This window comes from Pan troglodytes, chromosome 5 (genome assembly GCF_028858775.2).
Source record: "Pan troglodytes isolate AG18354 chromosome 5, NHGRI_mPanTro3-v2.0_pri, whole genome shotgun sequence".
NCBI lineage: Eukaryota > Metazoa > Chordata > Mammalia > Primates > Hominidae > Pan > Pan troglodytes.
Window position 1 is genome coordinate 47174090 of NC_072403.2, and position 23254 is coordinate 47197343.

At 40.7% G+C, this 23254-nt stretch overlaps 1 non-coding gene and 1 pseudogene across 1 annotated transcript; both read right to left on the reverse strand.

Annotated features, from left to right (window-relative positions):
* Positions 1-13760: 13760 nt before the first annotated feature.
* LOC112209581 (U6 spliceosomal RNA) lies at positions 13761-13867 on the reverse strand. The gene has a single exon (XR_002944417.1). It is a non-coding gene; the product is annotated as a U6 spliceosomal RNA (small nuclear RNA).
* Positions 13868-19133: 5266 nt separating this feature from the next.
* LOC107975002 (large ribosomal subunit protein eL32-like) lies at positions 19134-21606 on the reverse strand (annotated as a pseudogene).
* Positions 21607-23254: the final 1648 nt, after the last annotated feature.

Sequence of the window (23254 nt, forward strand, 5' to 3'; positions counted from 1 at the left end):
AAACTTAAGATGGCACAGCCTACTGTACACCTAGGCTGTATGGTATAGTCTATTAATATTAGGAAGGGGAACAGAGGGCCCTTTGCTCTCCGGAGGCCCCCTCTCCATTCACATCCGGTTTAGACAATTACCTTTCAACCTCACAAAATCTAAGGGAGAATGATACTTGAACATAAATCAAAGTAAAGCATATTCCTAGGCTGCAAGCCTGCACAGTATGTTACAGTCCTCAATACTGTAGGCATTTGTAACACAATGGTAAGTATTTGTGTATCTAAACATAGAAGAGGCATAGTAACAATACGGTATTATGACATTATAATCTTATGGGACCTCCACCATATATGCAGTCTGTCATGGACCAAAACTTCCTTGTGCAGCACATGGCAGCATTCTCTAATCCTTACCACTTTATTTTTCTGAGGAGTTTAATGACCCGATCAGTAACTTCTTCAGGCTGAATAGGCATGACGATATTCCTGCCTAACTATTAGGATCTCTTTAAATTCTCAAGCTACTGCTCCCAACAAGATATTATTTCTTAAGGCTTCTCATAGAAGAGCACTGTCATTTGTGACCTATGGTTCCTGTTAATTTTACTAAGGCTGGGTCACATGTCCCATTTCCATGCTTGCTCATAGGGTGGCCTCTAGCACCAGGAAGATTTAGTCTTTGGGTACCATGAACCTTTCCGTATTTGTCAAACTTTATCTTCAGAGCTATTATGAAATCAATACAGTTTCAACATTGATACAATTAATGAAATAATACCAATATTATTCTGTTTTGTTTTGTCTTCAATAAGTCACTGCCCCAAGTCAGTAGGTCTCGATCTTCACTATGGGGTAAATTAGCAGTTTCTTCCTTAATAAAGATTGGTTAATCTAACCTAGCTAGAATATATGTGTAATATTTTTTAACAATGAGATTGCATATAAAATATCTTCTTTTCTGGCTCAGAGGAGGGGCCCACATGGAACTGGAACACAGATCTCTGAGGATAGTGTGACCCTGGTGCTGATATCTCTGAGGAGGCCCAATGAGACTACTTCTGAGAGTGGGGAAAACTGCAAACTGGAACCAGTCACTGTTGCCCGTGAAAAGCATCACTGAAGCTACTCACAATGAAAGAGAATGAAATAGGAATCAGTGAGCATGTCCTGTCTTCCTCCTCCAGCCTCCCAATCTCCCTCTAATGCCCCTATCGAGAGTCCAGCAGGGAACCAGCCAGCAAAGACAAAGCGAGTTTCAGAATCTCCACTCAAACCAAGGTAAAGAAGTGTTAATCAGAGAGACGATGACTGAATAACCAGCTCACTCACACAGTCAAACAAGAGCACTCCACGTGTCTGAGGCCTTACCTAGCAGTAAAGCAGACAAGTTGAATAGTTAAGAATCACAGTGGCATTTTATGAAGAACTTTCTTAGCATAGCTAGGGGGCATGGCTAATTTCACATGTCCCCAGGCCTTATCTAGAATCAATGCTCCAAAATAAATTGAACAACTTTTAAAAGTCAAAGAAGCAGTTTATGACCTTAAAGCATTTAGGAAACTTAATATCTGACCTGCATAATTTAGACCAAATATTTACATTTTTGAAAATATTTTTATTTTACCAATAATCTTTAAAACTGTTTTTATTTCCCAAAGATTACTTAAGTCATATGAACCAAAAGACATTACACTTTTTAACTTTTTTGACAAAATATTTGATTTAAGCACTTATTTTCAAACCAATTAATCTAGCTATTTTATATTACACACACATAATTCATATAAATACATAGACAGAAGATAGAGGACTTATACCCAAGCCAGGAATCAAACCCTGAACCCAGCCTGCCATTGTGAAAAGAGAACACGGCCACATGGTTACAAGGTCAAGCTCCCAAGGACATACAAGACAGGAAGGAAATCTCATCCAGTTTTTTCAGGAACCTGCAGCAAAGTTTGTAACTGACTGGTTTACTGGGCTGTCTTGAAAAGCAGGCTTACAGGTAGGTGTCTTAGGCCTGTGTTCTATCCTAAAGTACTCCTCTGCATTATAGAACACAGAAAGACACACAAAACGTACCAAATTCACTACAGCTTAAGACTAGCCTCATGAATTAATTCTTCCATTAATCAAAACTTTACAGAGGAGATAAACAGTGATTTTTACCATTCATTCAACCAGTTTGCACAAAGAGAGAGAGGAGAAAGGATTGCCTAAGGCAGGGTGAGGAAGGCACTCAGGGAGGCCAGAGAAAGACACACCCATTGCAGCGACACTGAAAAGTTCGGGCAGCCGCTTGCTGATCATGAAGGAATTTTTTCCAGCAGTGCCATCAGCTCTCAAGTTTCCCCTTTTTAGGAAGGAAAATGCTCCCCATGCCCCCGATCCTGTACATGCTTAACCCTGTCACCCACAGCCATCAGCAAAGAGTGCAAAGCAGATTATTTCCAAGAGAACAGCAATTAATTTCCATAGTGCTAAATTCGTTCTTAGCCAAAAGGGACTTTACCAAGAGGGACTTTACCGACAGGGGCCTCTAACCCCCTAAATCTTAGAAGGGACTCTAACCCTCATAAGTTGGGCCTCTAACCCAGTTGGTCAGGCGTTCTTGCCTTTTATTAAGAGGGGGCTGTAACCCACTATGTCTTAGGAGAGACTCTAACTCCTTTAAATTGGGCCTCTAACCCAATCCCATTCTTTACCCGGTATATGCGCCCCACTTACCCAAAGTCCGCCAGTCAGTGCTGCAGTCTATTTCCTTTGCATTGGAGGGTCTGCTCAGTATCGTCCCTTCCGTGGTTCACAAGAAAGATGTTAAAGAAACATCCTCAGATGTTTTTTAATTATTTTTTCCTAAATGAAGTTCTTTTAATTTTCAGACCAACCAAACATTTTTAATATAAAAACATTTTAATAATATACAAACAGCAATCAAAACGGCATCCCCTTGGAAGCGAAAGGACTGGGGCACAGATGGGGGAGTGGACTAAAGAGGGACGGTTTTCAGGGTCCCAGTTGCTTCCCTTGCCTGAAATCACTCTGGTCTTAGCAGAGGGAAGATTAAGGCAGCCAGAGGCAGAGGGGCCCTGACCCTGACCCAGAGACAGACTAAGCACAGCAGGCCCCTCTAACATCACCTTCCCACCATGGCAGCCTCCAGGGAAAGCCAGATCCAGTTACAAGAGAACAGGAAGGTGGCTGTGATTAACAGGAAAGGCAACCATGGTTCCTCAGCACCCTGTTGATCACACCTCTGGGAATAGAGTTTTCCAGTGAATGCTGGATTGAAGAGGATCTAAGAATCTTCCTGGGAGAAGGATGGAAATGGGATCTGAGTCTACATACTAACCAAGATGCCTTGCCTGTAACACCAGAAAGCTGGAGTGGATCTGCTCAGATGTTTGGGAAGAGAAAAGAATGACAGAGCCTTTGGCCCAGCAAAGCTGGAGTGTTAACAAGCATTGACTGAGAAATCCTCTAGGCAGGCCAGGGAGGTCTGTGGCCCACCACTTACCCAAAGGTAGCCATTGGGTTGGGGGTTTCCACACTATAGTCACTTCCATGATCAGCAGAAAGATGTTACAGGACCCCACCACTTACCCAAAGTTAGCCTTTGAGTCAGGGGTTTCTGTGCTATAGTCCCTTCTGTGGTTGCCAGAAAGATGTTACAGGAAATGGGTCTGTATCCAGACCCCAGGAGAGGGTTCTTGGGTCTTGTGCAAGAAAGAATTCAAGACAAGTCCATATAGTAAATTGAAAGCAAGTTTATTAAGAAAGTAAAGGAATAAAAGAATGGCTACTCCATAGACAGAGCAGCCCCAAGGGCTGCTGGTTGGCCATTTTTATGGTTATTTCTTGATTATATGTTTAACAAGGGGTGGATTATTCCTGCCTCTCCTTTTTAGACCATATAGGGTAACTTCTTGATGTTGCCATGGCTGTAAACTGTCATGGTGCTGGTAGGAGAGTAGCAGTGAGGACGACCAGAGGTCACTCTCATCGCCATCTTGGTTTTGGTGGGTTTTAGCTGGCTTCTTTACTGCAACCTGTTTCATCAGCAAGATCTTTATAACCTGTGTCTTGTGCTGACCTCCTATCTCATCCTGTGACTTAGAATGCCTTAACCATCTGAGAATGCAGCCCAGTAGGTCTCAGCCTCATTTTACCCAGCTCCTATTCAAGATGGAGTTGCTCTGGTTCACACGCCTCTGACAACTGCACCAGCCTTTCACCTACTCTGAAGGCATACATAACAATTAAATGTGAACAACATTATTATCCTGATAACAAAACCAAAGACATCACAAGAAAAAAACCTACAGACCAAATCCCTTATGAAAATAGACACAAAAATCTTCAGGAAAAACACTAACAAACTGAATACAGCAATATATAAAAAGGATTATACACCATGACCAAGTAGGATTTGTCCTACCTGGCATTCATTCAACATATGAAAATATTTCAGTGTAATACTCCATATTACATTGTAAAGGAGGAAAATGTCACAGTCATATCAACAGATGCAGAAAAAGCATTTGACAAAATTCAACTCTCTTTTATGATAAAATACTCAATAATCTAGGATAAGAAGGGAATTTCCTCTATGCAATAAAGGGCATCTATTAAAAAAGACCCTACAACTAACATATTTAATGACGAGAGACTGCAAGCTTTCTCTCTAAGATCAGGAATAAGACAAGAATGTCTTCTCAGCCAACTCTGTTCAACATTGTACTGGAGGTTCTAGCCAGGGCAATTAGGCAAGAAAATAAAAGGTATCCAGGTTAGAAACAAAGAAGTTAAATTTGTACATAGGAAATTCTAAGGAATTTTTAAGAAAACTATTAGAGCTAATTAACAAGTTCAGCAAAGTTACAGGATATAAGATCAATATATAAAAATCAGTTGTATTTCTACTTACTAGCAATAAACAATCTGAAAATGAAATGAAATTAAGAAAGCAATTTCCTTTATAATGGCATCCAAAGCAATGAATATTTAAGAACAAATTGAACAAAAGAATGCAAGATTTGCAAACTAAAAACTACAAAACATTGTTATCTGGCAGAGTCTTTGCCTTTTTGTACCTACTCACCCAGCTTGGGTCCTATCTCCACTACTTTATGTTTTCTGCTCCAGGAGGCCCTAGGTGACTCTGCTGCAGCCTCTATCATCCTGTGACCTGCAGGAGCTCAGTAAGACGGCTAACTAGATGCAGCCAGGAGGAACGTCTGCCACCTAAGGATGGTGACATAGGGAAGACTGGTGCACTGAGGGAAGGCACTGAGAGTGGATGGAGGGAGGACACAGATGCTGGGCTGAAGGGGAGAGAAAGCTGGGAACCTTGCATGGGCCATCATACCTTGGGACACATTCCTGGCCCCCAACAACTCTGGGGAACAGGTGAGTTGAGCAGGCAAGGCGTGACCCACTTTTGCCACAGACCTCTAGAATCCTGGCAGCAGGAGACCCCACAACCTCAAAGACACTTGAGCTGGCAGGGGGAGCTGCTTAGAGAGGTAGTAAGGGCAGGACTCCAGCCTGTGTAGAGCCCAGAGGGTTTAGTGTGGGAATGTCTGTGGTGGAGCACAGCTGGGGATGCCCATAACACAAGGCTCACCATGATCTCCTAGGAGATTTTAGCCTTAGGGGAACTGTCCAATTTCAACAGAGCAGGATGGTCTTGCCAGTGAGACAAGCCAGTCTGATCTGAGTGCCCTCCTGTCTGCTGACCTCTCCTGGGGCCCCAGCCTGCCCATGCCTGCTTTCAGTGCAGCCTTGGATACCCAACTGGCATGCCTCCTGGGGACCTGCATCATAGTTCCTTCACCAGCAGACTGCACCTGACCATCAGAGCACTCAAGCAGAGTGGCCCCTGCTGATGAACATCAGCCCACCACACCCTCCCTCTGTGGCAGCCTTCCCCATGCCACTTTACCAGCACACATTTGCTCACAGCCAACCCCCGACCACTTTCCCAGCACATGTGTGTGTGGGCGGAGCTCACCTCCCCTCCCCCGCTGCTGCATGTGTGCATGTGAACCTCACTGTGCTACTACTGCAGGCATGAGCCTACCCCTGCCCCAGCCATGCTGCCATTGCCAGTGTGAACACAGGCACACAGGCCCCACCTCCCACCCCACACTGCCACCACCACTAGCACAAACACACACACGTGGTGGCCCTCAGCCTCACAGCCACCAGGACCCTACCCCAGCCAACAAGCATGCACCCTGCTATGCTGCTGCTGCTGTTGCTGCTGACACACACAAACACACACGGATCCTGCTGCCATCACCCTGACAAAGTTCTTTGGCTGGTATCACCCATCAGAGTGTCGTGACCAGCGGCCCAAGAATACCTCTGTCCCTCTAGCATGGCTGGTTCCTAACCTCAAGGGGCCAGAGAACAAAGCTGGGGGCCTCATTCCAGCCCCCCAGAGTTAGAGCCTGCAGCTTAGGAGTGCTGAGTTGAGCCTTGGCCCCCTAACATCTTCCAGAAACAAAGCCAGCCAACAGGACCCATCTTATACCACAATCAAACCCCCAAGGGCATCAATGAAGATAAAAGCAAATAAACCTGTCCAAAGGACAGCAGCTTCAAAGATTGAAGAAACATCAGCCCACACATATGAGAAGGAATCAGCACAAGAACTCTGGCCACTCAAAAAGTCAGAGGTCTTTTTACCTCCAAATGACAACACTAGTTACCCAGCAATGGTTCTTAACCAAGTGAAATGGTTGAATGACAAAAACAGAATTTAGAATGTGTATAGGAACAAAGATCATTGAGATTCAGGAGAAAGCCAAAACCCAATCCAAGGATTCTAGGGAATACAATAAAACAATATAGGAGTTGAAAGACAAAATGGCCATTTTCAGAAAGAACCATACTGATTTGATAGAGCCAAAAAACTCACTTCAAGAATTTTATAATACAATCAGAAGTATTAACAGCAGAATTGATGAAGCTGAAGAAAGAATCTCAGAGCTCAAAGACTGGTTATCCAAAATAACTCAGACAAAAATAAAGAAAAAAACTAAAGAAGAATGAACAAAACCTCTAAGAAATATGAGATTATGTAAAGAGACAAAATCTATGACTCACTAGAATCCCCGAAAGAGAAGGAGAGAAAGCAAGCAACTTGGAAACATATTTCAAGCTATCATCCATGAAAATTTCCCCAACCTCACTAGAGAGGACCACATTCAGGAAATTCAGAGACCCCTGCAAGATACTAGATAAGATGGCCATCACCAAGAAACATAGTCATCAGATTCTCTAAGGTTGAAATGAAAGAAAAAAGTATTAAAGGAAGCTAGAGAGAAGGGGCAGGTCACCTACAAAGAGAACCAGCTAGCAGCAGACTTTCAGCAGAAATCATACAAGCCAGAAAAGACTGGGGGCCTATATTTAGCATTCTTTTTTGTTTTGTTTTGTTTTGTTTGTTTTTAATCTCAACAGCTTAGGGGTACAAGTGGTTTTTAGCTACATGATGAATGAATGAATTGTACAGTGGATGAATTGTATAGCGGTGAAGCCTGGGCTTTTAGTGTATTCACCACCTAAATAGTGTGTATTGTACCAGTAGGTAATTGTTCATCCTGAACCCCTTTTCCACCCTTCTCCATTCTGAGTCCACAACGTTCATTATACCATTCTGTATGCCTTTGTGTACCCATAGCTTAGCTCTCACCTACAAATGAGAACATTCTGTATTTGGTTTTCTGTTCAAGTTTTTACTCTTAGGATAATGGACTCTAGTTCCTTCAAAGTTACTGCAAAAGACAGTATTTCATTCTTTTTCATGAATGCATAGTATTCCATGGTGTGTGGATGGATGGATAGATAGATAGATAGATGATAGATAGATAGATAGATAGATAGATAGATAGATACCATATATTTGTATCCACTTATCAGTTAGTTGGCAGTTAGGATGATTCCATATAATTGCAATTGTGAATTATGCTGCAAACATTTAGCATTCTTAAAGAAAAGAGATGTCAACCAAGAGTTTCATAATCAGCCGAACTAAGCTCCATAAGTGAAGGAGAAATAAGATCCATGTCAGACAAACAATTGCTAAGGCAATTCATTACTACCAGACTTGTCTTACAAGAGGTCCTGAAGGGAGTATTAAATATGTTAAAGAAAGACCATTACCAGCTGATATAATCTGGATATTTGTCCCCACCCAAATGTCATGTTGAAATGTAATCTCCAATCTTGGCGGTAGGGCCTGGAGGCAGGTGTTTGGATCAAGTGGGTGGATCCCACATGAATGGCTTGGGCCATGACTTGGTGACAAGTGAGCTCTCACTCTGAGTTCACACAAGATCTGGTCATTTAAAAGTGTGTAGCACCTCCCCCAGTATCAGGGGAACCAGCCCCCAATATTTCAACGTACATTCATTTCTATTTTCCTTAAGTGTTGGCCAGTCTGAGAAATAAAGAGAAAGAGTGCAAAGAGAGAAATTTTAGAGCTGGGCCTCCGGGGGTGTCATCACATATTGTTAGGACCATGATGATGACCCCAAGCCACAAAACCAGCAAGTTTTTATTAGGGATTTTAAAAGGGGAGGGGGTATACGAACAGGGAGTAGGTCACAAGGATCACATGCTTCAAAGGGCTATAAAGATCACAAGGCGAAGGCAAAATTAGAATTACTGATGCGGGTCTATGTCCCGCTGTGCACGCATTGTCTTGATAAACATCTTAACAGGAAACAGGGTTTGAGAGCAGAGAACCAGTCTGACTAGAATTTACCAGGCTGGAATTTCCCAATCCTAGTAAGCCTGAGGGTACTGCAGGAGACCAGGGCGTATTTCAGTCCTTATCTTAACCGCATAAGACAGACACTCTCAGAGCGGCCATCTATAGACCTCCCCCCAAGAATGCATTCCTTCCCCAGGGTATCAATTATTAATATTCCTTGCTGGGAAAAGAATTCAGTGATATTTCCCCTACTCGCATGTCTGTTTATAGGCTCCCTGCAAGAAGAAAAATATGGCTCTATTCTGCCCAACCCCACAGGCAGTCAGACCTTACGGTTATCTTCCCTTGTTCCCTGAAAATCACCGTTATTCTGTTCTTTTTCAGGGTGCACTGATTTCATATTGTTCAAACACACATGTTCTACAATCAATTTGTACAATAGCGGTCCTGAGGTGACGTACATTCTCAGCTTACAAAGATAACAGGATTAAGAGATTAAAGTAAAGACAGGCATAAGAAATTATAAGAGTATTATTAGGGAAGTGATAAATGTCCATGAAATCTTCACAATTTATGTTCAGAGATTGCAGTAAAGACAGGCATAAGAAATTATAAAAGTATTAATTTTGGGAACTGATAAATATCCATGAAATCTTCACATTTTATGTTCTTCTACCTCGGCTCTGGCTGGTCCCTCTGTTCAGGGTCCCTGACTTCCCATAACACCCCACCATTCTTTCTTGCTTCTGCTTTCACCATGTGACATCCCTGTACCCCCTTTACCTTCTGCCATGATTGTAAGCTTCCTGAGACCTCCCCAGAATCAGATGTTAGCCCCACGCTTCCTGTGTAGCCTGTAGAACCATTAGCCAATTAAACCTCTTTTCTTTATAAATTATCCAGTCTCAGGTATTTCTTTATAGCAATGCAAGAATGACCTAATACATTGGCCACTACAAAAACACACTTAAGTAAATAGACCATTGACACTACTGAGCAACCACACAAACAAATCTGCATAATAACCAGCTAACAATGTGATAACAAGATCAAATCCACACATATCAACATTAACTTTGAATGTAAAAGGGCTAAATATCCCAATTAAAAGTCACAGAGTGGCAAGTTGGATAAAGAAGCAACACTCAATGGTATGCTATCTTCAAGAGACTTATCTCACACGCAATGAGACCTATCAGCTCAAAGTAAAAAGATGGAGAAAATGTACCAAGCAAACAGAAAACAGAAAAAGCAGAGGTCGCTATCTAATTTCAGACAAAACAGAACTTAAGCCAACAAAGATCAAAAAAGACAAAGAACATTACATAATGGTAAAAAGTTCAATTCAACAAGAAGACCTAACTATCCTAAATATATCTGCATCCAGCACAGGAGCACTCAGATTCAAAAAGCAAATTCTTAGAGACTTACAAAGAAACTGAACTTGACACTTGACCAAATGAACCTAATAGACATTGACAGAACTCTCCACCCCAAAACAACAGTGTGTACATTCTTCCTACCTGTACATGGCACATACTTTGAAGTCATCCACACGATCGACCAAAAAACAATGCTCAACAAATTCAAAGAAACCAAAATCACACCAATCACACTCTTGGACCACAGCATAAAAAAAATAGAAATCAATACTAAGAAAATTGCTCAAAACCATACATTTGCATGGAAATTAAATAACCTGTCCCCAGATAACTTTTGGATAAACAACAAAATTAAAGTAGAAATCAAGAAGTTCTTTGAATCAATGAGAACAATGATACAACATACCAGAATCTCTGAGACACAGCTAAAGCAATGTTAAGAGGGAAGCTAATAGTACTAAACACCCACATCAAAAAATTAGAAAGATCTCAAATTAGCAACCTGACATCACACTTAGAGGAAATAGAGAAACACGAGTAAACCAACCCCAAAGCTAGCAGAAGACAGGAAGTAACCAAAATCAGAGCTGAACTGAAGGAAAGTGAGTCACAAAAAAGATATAAAAGACCAATGAATCCAGAAGTTGGTTATTTGAAAGAACAAATCATATATATATATATATATATATATATATATATATATATAATACATTGTTAGCTAGATTAATAAAGAAAAAAGAGAAGATCAAAAAAACACAATCAGAAATGAAAAAGGGGACATTACCAGCAACCCCACAGAAATACAAAAAACCCTCAGGGACTACTATAAACACCTCTATGCACACAAGCTAGAAGACGTAGAAGAAATTAATACATTCCTGGAAACATACAACCTCCCAACATTGAACCTGGAAGAAATCGAATCCTTGAACAGAACAATATGTTCCTAAATTGAATCAGTAGCAAAAGGCCTACCAACCAGAAAAAGCCCAGAACCAGATGGATTCACAGACAAATTCTAAGAGATGTATTAATATAAAGAAGAGTTGGTACCATTCCTACTGAAACTATTCCAAAATGTTGAGTAGGGACTTCTCCCTAACTCATACTATGAGGCCAGCATCATCCCGATACCAAAAGCTGGCAAAGGCACAACAATAAAGGGAAACTTCAGGCCAACATCCTTGACAAACATAGATGCAAAAATCCTCAACAACATACTGGTAAACCAAATCCAGCAGCACATCAAAAAGCTAATCCACCATGATCAAGTAGGCTTCATCCCTGGGATGTAATGTTGGTTCAATATATGCAAATCAATAAATGTGATTTATCACATAAATAGAACTAAAAACAAAAACCGCATGATCCTCTCAGTAGACGCAGAATTTTGATAAAATTCAGCATCGCTTTATGTTAAAAACCCTCAACAAACTCAGCATTGAAGGAATACCTCAAAATAATAGGGACCATCTATGACAAACTCACAGCTAACATCATACTGAATGGGCAAAAGCTTGAAGCATTCCCCTGGAGAACCAGAACAAGATAAGGATGCCCTCTCTCACCACTTCTATTCAACATAGTACTGGAAGTCCTAGCCAAAACAATCAGGCAAGAGAAAGAAATAAAAGTCATCCAAACAGGAATAAAGGAAGTCAAACTATTTCTCTTCACAGATTATATGATTCTATGCCTAGAAAAACCCATAGTCTCTGCCCCAAAGCACTTTGATCTGATAAACAACTTTAGCAAAGTTTCAGGACAAAAAATCAATGTGCAAAAATCAGTATCATTTCTATACACCAACAATTTCCAACCTGAGAGCCAAATCAAGGACACAATCCCATTGACAATAGCCTCAAAAAGAATGAAATACCTAGGAATACAGCTATCCTGGGAGGTGAAAGATCTCTACAAAAGAATTACAAAACACTGCTCAAAGAAATCAGAGATGACACAAACAAATGGAAAAACATTCCATGCTTGTTAATAGGAAGAATCAATATTGTTAAAACGGCCACACTACCCAAAGCAACTTACAGATTCAATGTTATTCCCAACAAACTACCAATAACATTTTTCACAGAATTAGAAAAAACTATTTTAAAATCCACATAGAACCAAAACTTGAATAGCCAAGACAATCCTAAGCAAAAAGATTAAAGCTGGAGGCATCACATTACCCCCCAACTTTGAACTATACTACAAGGCTACAGTAACCAAAACAGCATGGTGTTGGTACAAAAACAGACACATAGACAAATGGAAAATACAGAGTCCAGAAATAAAGCCACATACCTACAACCAACAGATCTTTGACAAAGTCGACAAAAACAAGCAATGGGAAAAATCCATTTGGCTAGCCAATTACCCTAGCATCATTTATTGCACCATTTATTTATTCAATAATTTATACCGGGGTAATTGGCTAGCCGTACGCAGAAGACTGAAACTGAGCTGCCTCCCTTACACCCTATACAAAAAATCAACTCAAGATGGATTAAAGACTTAGATGTAAAACCTAAAACTACAAAAACCCTGAAGATAACCTTGGAAATATCATTCTCAATATAGGACCCAGCAAAGACCCAGCATTTTCATGACAAAAATCCCAGAAGCAATTGCAACAAAAACAAAAGTTGACAAATGGGATCTCATTAAACTAAAGAGCTTCTGCCCAGCAAAAGAAACTATCAGCAGAATAAAGAGACAACCTACAGAATGTGAGAAAATATGTGCAAACCATGTACCTGACAAAGATTCAATATCCAGAATCTATAAGGAATTCAAACAAATTTACAAGCAAAAAACAAAGAGTCCCATAAAAAAGTGGGCAAAAGATATGAAAGTGATTACTTTTCAAAAGAAGACATACACATGACCAACAAGCATATGAAAAAACACTCAACATTACTAATCATTAGAGCAATGCAAATCAAAACCACAGTGAGACACCATCTCACACTAGCCAGAATGGCTATTATTAAAAACTCAAAAAATAAAAGATGCTGGAGAGGTTGCAGAGAAAAGAGAATGCTTATGCACTGCTGGTGGGAATGTAAATTAGTTCAGCCATCGTGGAAAATGGTTTGGTGATTTCTCAAAGAACTTAAAATAGAATTACCATTCAACTCAGCAATCCCATTATTCGGTATATGCCCCTAAAAATATAAATCACTCTACCATAAAGATGCATGCACACATATGTTCACTGGAGCACTATTCACAATAGCAAAGACATGGAATCAATGCAAATGTCCATCAATGATAGACTAGATAAAGAAAATGTCATGTATATACATCATGGAATACTTTGCAGCCATAAAAAGAACAAGATGATGTCCTTTGTAGCAACATGGATGGAGATGGAGCCCATCATCCTAAACAAACTAATGGAAAAACAGAAAACCAAATACCTCATGTTCTCACTTTTAAGTGGGAACTAAACATTGAGTACATATGGACACAAAGAAGGGAATAACAGATACCTGGGTACTGTGCTTATTACCTGGGTGATGAAATAATCTGTACACCAAATTCCTGTGGCATGCAATTTACCTATGTAACAAACCTGAACATGTATTTCTGAACCTAAATAAAAGTTACTTTTTAAAAAAGAAATATGGTAATAAAATTAAATCCTTACAGTTTAAAAATACATATATAAAATGCTTCATGAATTTGCATGTCATCTTTGCAAAGGGGCAATGCTAATCCTCTCTGTATCATTCCAATTTTAGTATATGTGCTGCCAGAGTGTGCACAGGACTATTAAGTTGAGGTTATTAGGTCATGGGGATCTTCCCTTATGAATGGATTAATGCTGGTATTGGGGAACTGGATTAGTTATTGCAGGAATGTGTTCCTGACAAAAGGATGGTGATATGGTTTGGCTCTGTGTCCCCACTCAAATCTCATGTTGAATTGTAATACCCAATGTTGTGGGAGAGACCTGGTGGGAGGTGGTTGGATCATGGCAGAGGATTTCCCCTTTGCTGTTCTTATGTTGGTGAGTGAGTTCTCATGAAATATGATGGTTTAAAAGTGTGTGGCACTTCCCCTTTCACTCACTCTCTCCTGCTGCCATGCGAAGACTTGCTTGTTTCTTCTTCACCCTTCTACCACGATTTTAAGTTTCTGGAGGGCTCCCCAGCCATGCCTCCTGTTCAGCCTGCAGAACCAGAGCCAATTACACCTCTTTTTTCCATAAGTTACCCAGTCTCCAGTATGTCTTTATAGCAATGTGACAATGAACTAATACAGATGGATTTGGTTATCTCTTCCTCTGGATAGGTTGGTTCCTCTCAATCCTTCCTCTTTCTGCCATGGGATGATTCAGAAAGAAGGCCATGATCAGATGTGCCCCCTTAGTCTTGGACTTTTCACCCCCAAAACTATCAGCCAAATAAATTTCTTACCTTTATAAATTTTAAAAAGATTGTTAAAAGAAATTTTTTAAATAACTGAATAAATGGAAAAACACTCCTTGTTCATGGATTATAAGACTTAATATTGCTTAGATGGCAATATTCCCTAACTTGATCTACAGAGTAAATGCATTTCCTATCAAAATTCACTTTGTGTAGAGATTGACAACATGCACTGGCATAAATCTAAAAATATAAATCAACGGAATAGAATTTATGGTCTAGAAATAAACCTATACATTTATGGTCAACTAATTTTTGATAGGGGTAACAAGATAATTCAATGGGGAAAGGATAGTCTTTCAACAGTTGGTTTAGGACAACTACATGTGAACATGCAAAAGAATAAACTTAGACACCTACTTCACAACATATATAAAATTAACTCAAAATAGATCAAAGATCTAAATGTAAAAGCTAAAACTATAAAACTCTAGGACAAAAAATACAGGAGTAAATCTTTGTAACCTTGCATTAAGCAACAGTTTCTTAGATATGACACCTAAAGCAACCAAAGAAAGAAAAAGATAAATTGGACTAAATCAAAATTAAAAACTTTTGTGCTGCAAAATTTTACCATCATGAGAGTAAAAGGACAACGCAGAGAATAAAAGAAAATATTTACAAGTCATATATCTGATAAAGGTCTGGTATCCAAAATATGAAAAAACTCTAACAAACCAACAATAAAAAGACAAATAACCTCATTTGAAAATGGGTTTCCCAAAGAAGTATACAAGTGACCAATAACCATCGTTCTTGAGTCATTCCTATTCAACGAATGTTTAAGGTAAATGTTTAATAACCAGCTCTTTAAAAGATTCCCTGATTTGTAGTGACTGCCAATTTCTGTGGTGTAAATACTCTCACATGGTTGATTTCAAGATAGCAACATGGCATCACTGGATGTGGAGTTGGAAAGAGAGGCTTGCAAACAATTTTTGTGAGCCAGTGCAAGCTGGCTCCAACACTTCACTTCTTATAATAATTTTAAATTTCATTTTGGTTATATAAACTCTTCCTGATGCCCATGTTTGTTGATTTTTAATTCAGGAGCATTCATGCTCTATTAGCTAACTAATCTTACTTGTTTTTTGTGACTAGTCCTTACTTCATAGTAGCATTTTGCCACTGAAAGATAGTGAAGTTGGCTCTGCAAGTCCAGATTATGAACTGAGTGGGGAAGAGTGAGCAGTGTACTTTGTAAGCCTTTCATGTCACTTCAGGTCTTTCATGTCACTTTAGGTCCACCTGAAGTGATGACTTAATGCATGTTAATAAGCAGGAATCGCCACTGAACAAACTCATTTTGCATTCACTATTCACAGCAATAGAAATTCTCGTAATGTAAGTGGAATATAACATAAATTTATAAGTGGACTTTCAAAATTGTTGGTTATTAACTTTGACACAACTGCAAATTGGTATTCAAGTTAATGGCAAAGACCAAACCAAACAAAACAAAAAATAGCATACACAATCTTCAAGTGCACTTTCAGTTGTATCCAATTCAACTTTAACTTTACTCTGTCATTTTCTATTGTATCTTGATATGAAAGCATATTAATTAGATTTCTCCCTTTCATGAGCTTTTTTCTTGCTTGTCAAAAGCATTTTTAAAAATTTTCAAACAGTATATCATATATTACCTTGCCATCCTATATTTTGATTATACTTCTGTTGAAAATATGGTAACTTTAGGGCTGTTCACAAATCTTCAGCCACTTCTCATTCCTGCCCATTTCTTTGCAGTGCCTTGCACCCTTTGCAGGTAGGTATGGCCTTGGGATTTGCTTTGGCCAGTGAATTCTGAGCAGAAATACATATCGCTTAGTGCGAGGCTTTAAGAAACATCACAGAATGCCCTGTGTTTCCTTTCTCTCTATAGTGGTTGTCGAAGTTTCTATCAGTGGAATCCCAAAGTGTCTTTGATGAGCAGAGCTTTAGTGGCCCATTTGCATCAGAATTGAGGTATAAGTGAGAAGTAAATTTTCGTTGGCCTAAGCCATTGAGATAGGGTGAGGAGTGAGGGGGAAGGTTATTATTGCAGCACAATCTAGCCCCGTCTAACAAGTACAATAATTAAATCTTGTTCAAATGTTTGATAAGATAATGCCCACAATAGATTTGTTTCATAGGTATGAATAAATTCATAGGTATGAAACTCACAAGAATGGTATGAGAACTATGCATATTCTTTTTCATTCTTAGCCCAAATATCTTGGCATTTATTTTACATTGTATTTATCCAGAGTATTCTCCCTGTTAGTATTACCTTAACAACATAACAGTAAACTGAAAAAAAAAAAAATTCTGTTCTAGCCTCAGGGAGAGATTAGGGAGGGTACCTAATAACTTTAGAGAGAATTCCATGTGATAAATGAAAGGGAGAGTATAGACAAGATTACAGCCAGTATAGCTGGGATTACAGCCATGTACCACCACATCCAGCTAATTTTTGTATTTTTAGTAGAGACAGGGTTTCGCCATGTTGGCCAGGATGTTCTCCAACTCCTGACCTCATGTGATCCGCCCACCTCGGCCTCCCAAAGTGCTGGGATTACAGGCCTGAGCCACCACACCCAGCCAACAAGACCCAATTATACAGACATCAGCTACTTACACAATAATCAGTTTAATCATGGTACTTTTAAATTATGAAAGAATTCTATCATAAACCCTTAGCCATTTAAGTTTTGTAGGGGGAAAATGCCACTCATTCAACAGTAAGTGCACTATTATTAAAAAAAAAAAAAAAAGAAACCAAAGTTGCTTTTTTTTTTCGAGACAGAGTCTCACTCCGTCACCCAGGCTGGAGTGTGGTGGCAAGGTCTCGGCTCGCTGCAACCTCTGCCTTTTTGGCTCAAGCGATTCTCGTGCCTCAGCCTCCTATGAGTAGCTGGGATTACAGGCGCTCACCACCACACCCGGCTAATTTTTTGTGTGTTTTTAGTAGAGACGGGGTTTCACCATGTTGGCCAGGCTGGTCTTGAACTCCTGACCTCAAGCATTCCACCCACCTCGGCATTCCAAAGTGCTGGGATTACAGGTGTGAGTCACCACGCCCGGCCTACACAAGGTTACTTTTTAAAGACAAAGGTAAACAAAAAATTAGTTTTAAAATTTCCAAACTCAGATTTTTTTTTTTTTTTTTTTTTTTTTGTCCTAAAACAAAACCAACCAGCAAAACGCTCAGGTCGCAACCTTTTATAAATCCAAAGTCACCACCAGAGAGAGCAATTCACCCGGTTTATCTCTGATTTCGCTCCTATAATTTCCTAAGGCCTGATTACCTGGGAGGAGATCTGTGGGGACAGTAGTTTTTAGACACCTTATGCTCAGATGTCAATATTCAAAAATTTTATCCTTGGAATACCTTCCACACTAAAATAATTTGTGCCTAAAATAATTTCCTTTTTTTTCTTTTTTAAATAGTAGCTGGAGTTTGCAAAGAGGTCTTCCCACAGAAACCCAAGGTTGCCTTCCTGCCTACCCGAATCTTGGTGGACATACAGGGTTTATGATCTAGGGAAGCCCCAAGGATGTGAGATTCCTCTGTAAATGGGTCATAGGACTTGTTCTGATTCCGTTAGAATTAGCAGGCTGGTATAACAGAAAACTGCAGTAAAAGTGGTTTAAGCAAAAGAGTAGTTTGTTACCTCTCACTTAAAAGTTCAGTGACAGGCTCCTCAGGGCTGGCATTGCAGCATCAGGGACTTTGGCTCCTTCTGCCTGTCCCACCGTCTCAGTTCATGACTTCCAAAATGACTGCTGGAGCTCCAGTCATCACATTTGCATTCCAGCAACAAGAAAGTTTTCTCCTCACCACATCCTTAGCTTCAATGGGTCTTCACCTCCTCTCTGGGGGTGACAGGGCTTGTCATCCCTACCTTAGTGGTTTGATGCTTTTGTTTAATAGAGGATAAGAGTCTATTTTTCCACTCTCTTTCTCCATGTTTTCACCACTGAGGGACCATCTCTCATTGCTCAATCCACCTTCAGTCTTTCTCATAAGCACCTGGTGGAGGTCCCCGGGAAAGAGATTAAAAGTGACTGTGATCATTCCTTTTGTGTCCTGGGATCCCAGAAATACTATACGGTCATGCTAGCCTGCACCTGACCTTTAACAATTTGTTAAAGTCTTAGCTGAATTGTTCTTGCCACTTGTTTGGTATTCCATAGCTCTTTCTCCTTTCTGTGAGACAGGTGAGCTGGTGCTCATATCCCAACTCTCTTTGGAGTGGCCTTGGATTCTAGATGATTTGGGTGCCTTGCAACTGCAGCTCTCTAATAGGGTCAGGAAAAGTTATGGCTTTGCAGTTTACCTGGCTTTGTCTTCTTGTGCGAATGGGAGCTGCACTCATTTGAGCTTCCTACATCTGGTACATAAACTGAACTTCAGAGGCCGTATGTGATGATGTACTGGCTGAGAATTTTCCGGAGGTTTGAAAAGTCATTAAACCACAAATACAGATCATCATAAACCAAGCAATATAAGCAAAAAACAAAAATCCTCATCGTGGCATATTGTAGAGAAATTGTAGAATACAAAGCAAAGAGGAAGCAGCCAATCATTTATGAAGAAATTTAAGTAGCAGACTTGTCAACTGAAACAACACAAGCCAGAAGGTGGTGAAATCATATCACCAAAATGCTTAGGAAAAATCACTGTTAAACTAAAATTGTGTACCTGACAAAACTCTGAATAGTGAGAGTTGTATTAGGGTTAGGTTCACCTATAAAGAACAGAAAAACTCCAAATAACAGGGCTTAAAACTGCTTCAAGTAAAAATCCAGAGGTGTGTTGTCTAAGAACGAATGGGGTCCGTGCTCCATGAAGTTCTCAGGGCCTCAGGTTTCCTCCAGCTCAAGATGTGGTTCTTTTTTTTTTTTTCCAGTTTTTCCAGTTTTATTTAAACACAAAACATGAACTGTGTACTCATTGTCTTCGCTGCACAGCTTGGCATTGGGGTTGGTGACTCTGATGGCCAGCTGGGCAGCTCTTTCCACAATGGCTTTGTGGTCCTTGGAGGAAACATTGTGAGCGATCTCAGCACAGTAAGATTTGCTGCGCATCAGCAGTACTTCCAGCTCCTTGACGTTGTGGACCAGGAAATTCCAGAAGCCACTTGGCAGCATGTGCTTTGTTTTTTTGTTGCCCCATAGCCAAGGTTGGGCATCAAGATCTGGCCCTTGAACCTTTTACGAACCCTGTTGTCAGTACCTCCGGGTTTCCGCCAGTTAGGCTTAATTTGACGTATGGGTCAGACTGGTGCCATATGAACTTCTTGGTTCGCTTTTTGATGATCTTGGGCTTCACAAGCGGCCTGAGGGCAGCCGTGATGCCGAGGAAGAGATGGCTGCCACCTCCATAGGCAGCACCGAGGAAGAGAGAGGGGCAAGATGTGGTTCTTCTACCACCAAGGCAATGTTCACAATTTAAATATGTCTTTTCTTTTAGGAAAAACAGTGGTCCTAGAAGATAAAAGTAATTTTTTTTCTGGTAAAATAAAAATTTGGCCTATGTCAGCAATGTGACATGTTTCATGAAATGCTATTCATCTGAAGAATCCACGTGTCTGGAAGCCATGCCTCAAAGTCTAGAATGACCAAGGCTTAAATTTACATCCAGTGGTGGTGGGAGTAGGACCAGGGCCCCTTCTCTCTTTTTCCTTTAGACTGTAGGACATCTGAAAGAATATCAAAGCAGTTGTCTACTAGTCTTCCCAGGCTTGGAGACACTGCTTCAATCACCATCAGTTACTTCTATCCTTCCAAAGTGTGCACTAAGAACCTCTATATGTTCCTAATTGTTTTGCTCCATATTTCACAGCTGCCCAAGCAAGTCATGCTCAGAGACCATTTGATTTCAGGAGCTTCTACTGCTCCCAGGACTGAGGACTGACTGCCTAGGACTTTCCAGAGCCCCCACCACCAAATCCATTCTGAGTTAAGGGTTAGGAATACTCTGAGCCATTGTTGTCATTGGTCTTCTCAGAGAGATCTCTGGACTGTCACCAGGCACCCTGAGGACACAGGAGAGAGTGACCAGAGTATTGATCACTGGTCATAGGAAGACGGATTTCCTCTTATTGTCCTTGTTCATGGACCCCTGGGCTGAAAGAAAGGAACAGAGACAGAGCAGGAAAGAGGAAGATCAGGAAGCAGGAACAGAGTCAGAGGAAAATTGCAGGCTTGATGGGAAGGGGCAGGCTTGGGGGGCTCTAGAGTTATTGATTTTTCAGCTTGATCAACTTTTACTTGTTAGGATGGAGTGACAATTTTCAAGCTCCTTACTTGCCAGACTGGGAGCTGGAAATCCTATTGTTTTTTAAATGCATTTAACTTTAATCAAGTTACCATAACACCTCACTGACTCCAAAATAAGTTTCTATCTCAGCATGGCATTCTTTCTCCACGGACTGACCCACCCACCACTCAACCTTATCACTTCTTATGCTCTTCTAAGAAAATAGCATGGGACCTACAAAAGAGTAAAAAACTGTCAAGATTTTGAAGAATGTTCTATCCATTCCAGCCTTGCAGCCTCAAACATGCAAAGGTCAGCCACACATGTTTGTTCTGTTGTGTGATTTAACCCTACATGTAGAAATGGAAATGGAAGAGAATATGACATGAGAAAACCAAAGGACATAGCAGTATTATATGATCCTAAATGAAGCTGAGTTTATGTGTGTGTGTGCAGGAATGTGCCTTCACTTATAGCTCACAGGTATGCATGTGCATTTGTGTACCTATGTGTGTGCGTGTATGTGGGTTAGCATGCATGTGTATATGTGAGTGTGTCTGAGTATTCTTACCCTCAATGCTCCAAACATAACATTGATTAAAGTCCACAGTGAGTGAGCTGAGTTTGTGGGGTCCTCTGTAAAACAGAAGGAAAAACCCATTTTCAACGAGAGAGGGATGTATGTGAGCTCCCCAAGAACACGCTGGTGGTCCTAGGGCAGCAGGATGGTAACCTCCAGGGTTCTTGACAACAACGGACCAGGGAAGCCAATAAAGGATCTGTCAGTGGTCTCCAGGGCCTGCAGGCAGTGCCTCTGGCAGGCCATGCTCTCTGGTCACTGGGAAGATGGACCCTTGAGAAGGTCACAGCCATCCTCTAGGCTCAGCTCCACCTCGGTGAGTGTTCCATAAGGTCAAGCCACCCTCACGGGATAGAATATGAGCTCTCCAAGCCAATTTCCAAGACCCTTGGGCTCTCCTTTTCCCAGGTACCTCCAGTCCCAGGAGTGGTGGGGGGAAGCAGCAGACCCCAGTATTCTGGCCTGGGAGTCGCATAGCCTCTAGAGAGCTCACCAGAGCAGAGCAGTTTAGCAAAAGTCAACTTCCCATTCCCTTCAGGATCAGTTTGCCTATTGAGAAATGTTTCTGGGAAACGTATTTACCAAGTGGAATGGTTTCATACAAAATACTATGGGTATAGCTCTTCTAAAGATTTTTTCAATCCCTTAGGTATCTTTTTCTATTGGATATAATTTTAAGGAGTGCCCACAAATACATTTTGAACTAGTTTTTACTTATTTTTCTACTTACGCTAAGTACTTATCCAACTTTTAGTATAACATATGCAAGTTATCAGACTTCATTAACCCTTGTTGAGTGGTCTAACCCTTTTTGGGGTTAAAAAAAATTATTTTCTGGGCCAGGTACAGTGAGTCATACCTGTATCCCAGCACTTTGGGAGGCCAAGGCAGGAGGATCACTTGAGCTCAGGAATTTGAGGCCAGCCTGGGCAACATAGGGAGACTCCATCTTTACAAAAAAAAAAAATTAAAAATTAGTCAAGCAAGGTGACATATGCCTGTAGTCCCAGCTACTCAGGAGGCTGAGGTGGGAGGATCAGCTGAACCCAGAAAGTCAAGGCTGCAGTGAGCTGTGATTGTGCCACTGCACTCCAGCCTGGGCAACAAAGCAAGACCCTGTCTCAAAAAATATATATTATTTTCTGTATGAGATGGCTGTATTAAAAATAAATGAATAAAATGAGGAAAGAAATATATAGATTCATTTACACTTCTACCGTAGTTTTCATGACACCTAAATCACAGTGCCATTGCTGTGGAGTCCCTTGCTTGCATTTATAATCCAACTCGGCCTCTTATGAGCTCCCTGAGTTGAGTGATTTACAAAGCTTCTCTAAGTCTCCGTTTCTCAATTCTAAATGTTTAATGGCTCCCTCATTGGGTGTTTTGAAGATTAAATGAACTAACCCTTTCAAAGCACTTACAGCACAGCCTGGTACACACTAAATAAATACTCAATTAATTCCAATTTAGGAAATACTTATTACCTACTGCTACACATCAAGCACTGTTCTAGGACTGGGGATATGGGAATACAAGGTAAACGAAGACCCTGTCCTCATAGAGCTTCCATTCTCATGGAGGGATGGAGACAAAACAGTGAGCCATACGTCACATGGGGACAACTGCTACAGAGGGAAAGGGTGGTGGAGAGAGAGAAGGTGCACAGGGTTTCTGCTACAGCAACTCGGATAAGCTGGAACTGCATTTCTGAGGATCCACTTCCCTCTATGGCTCTGTGTTGGGTTTGCAAGAGAAACTTGCATGAGATTTGGAAGGCAGAGGTGAAGTGGCAGGTGCGATGTTCTGAAGGTTAGTGTAGGTGCTAGGGTCTCTCAGGCGCATTGTTGCTCAACTCACCTTGTTGGCATGGGCAGCACCTGCCTGTAGCTCC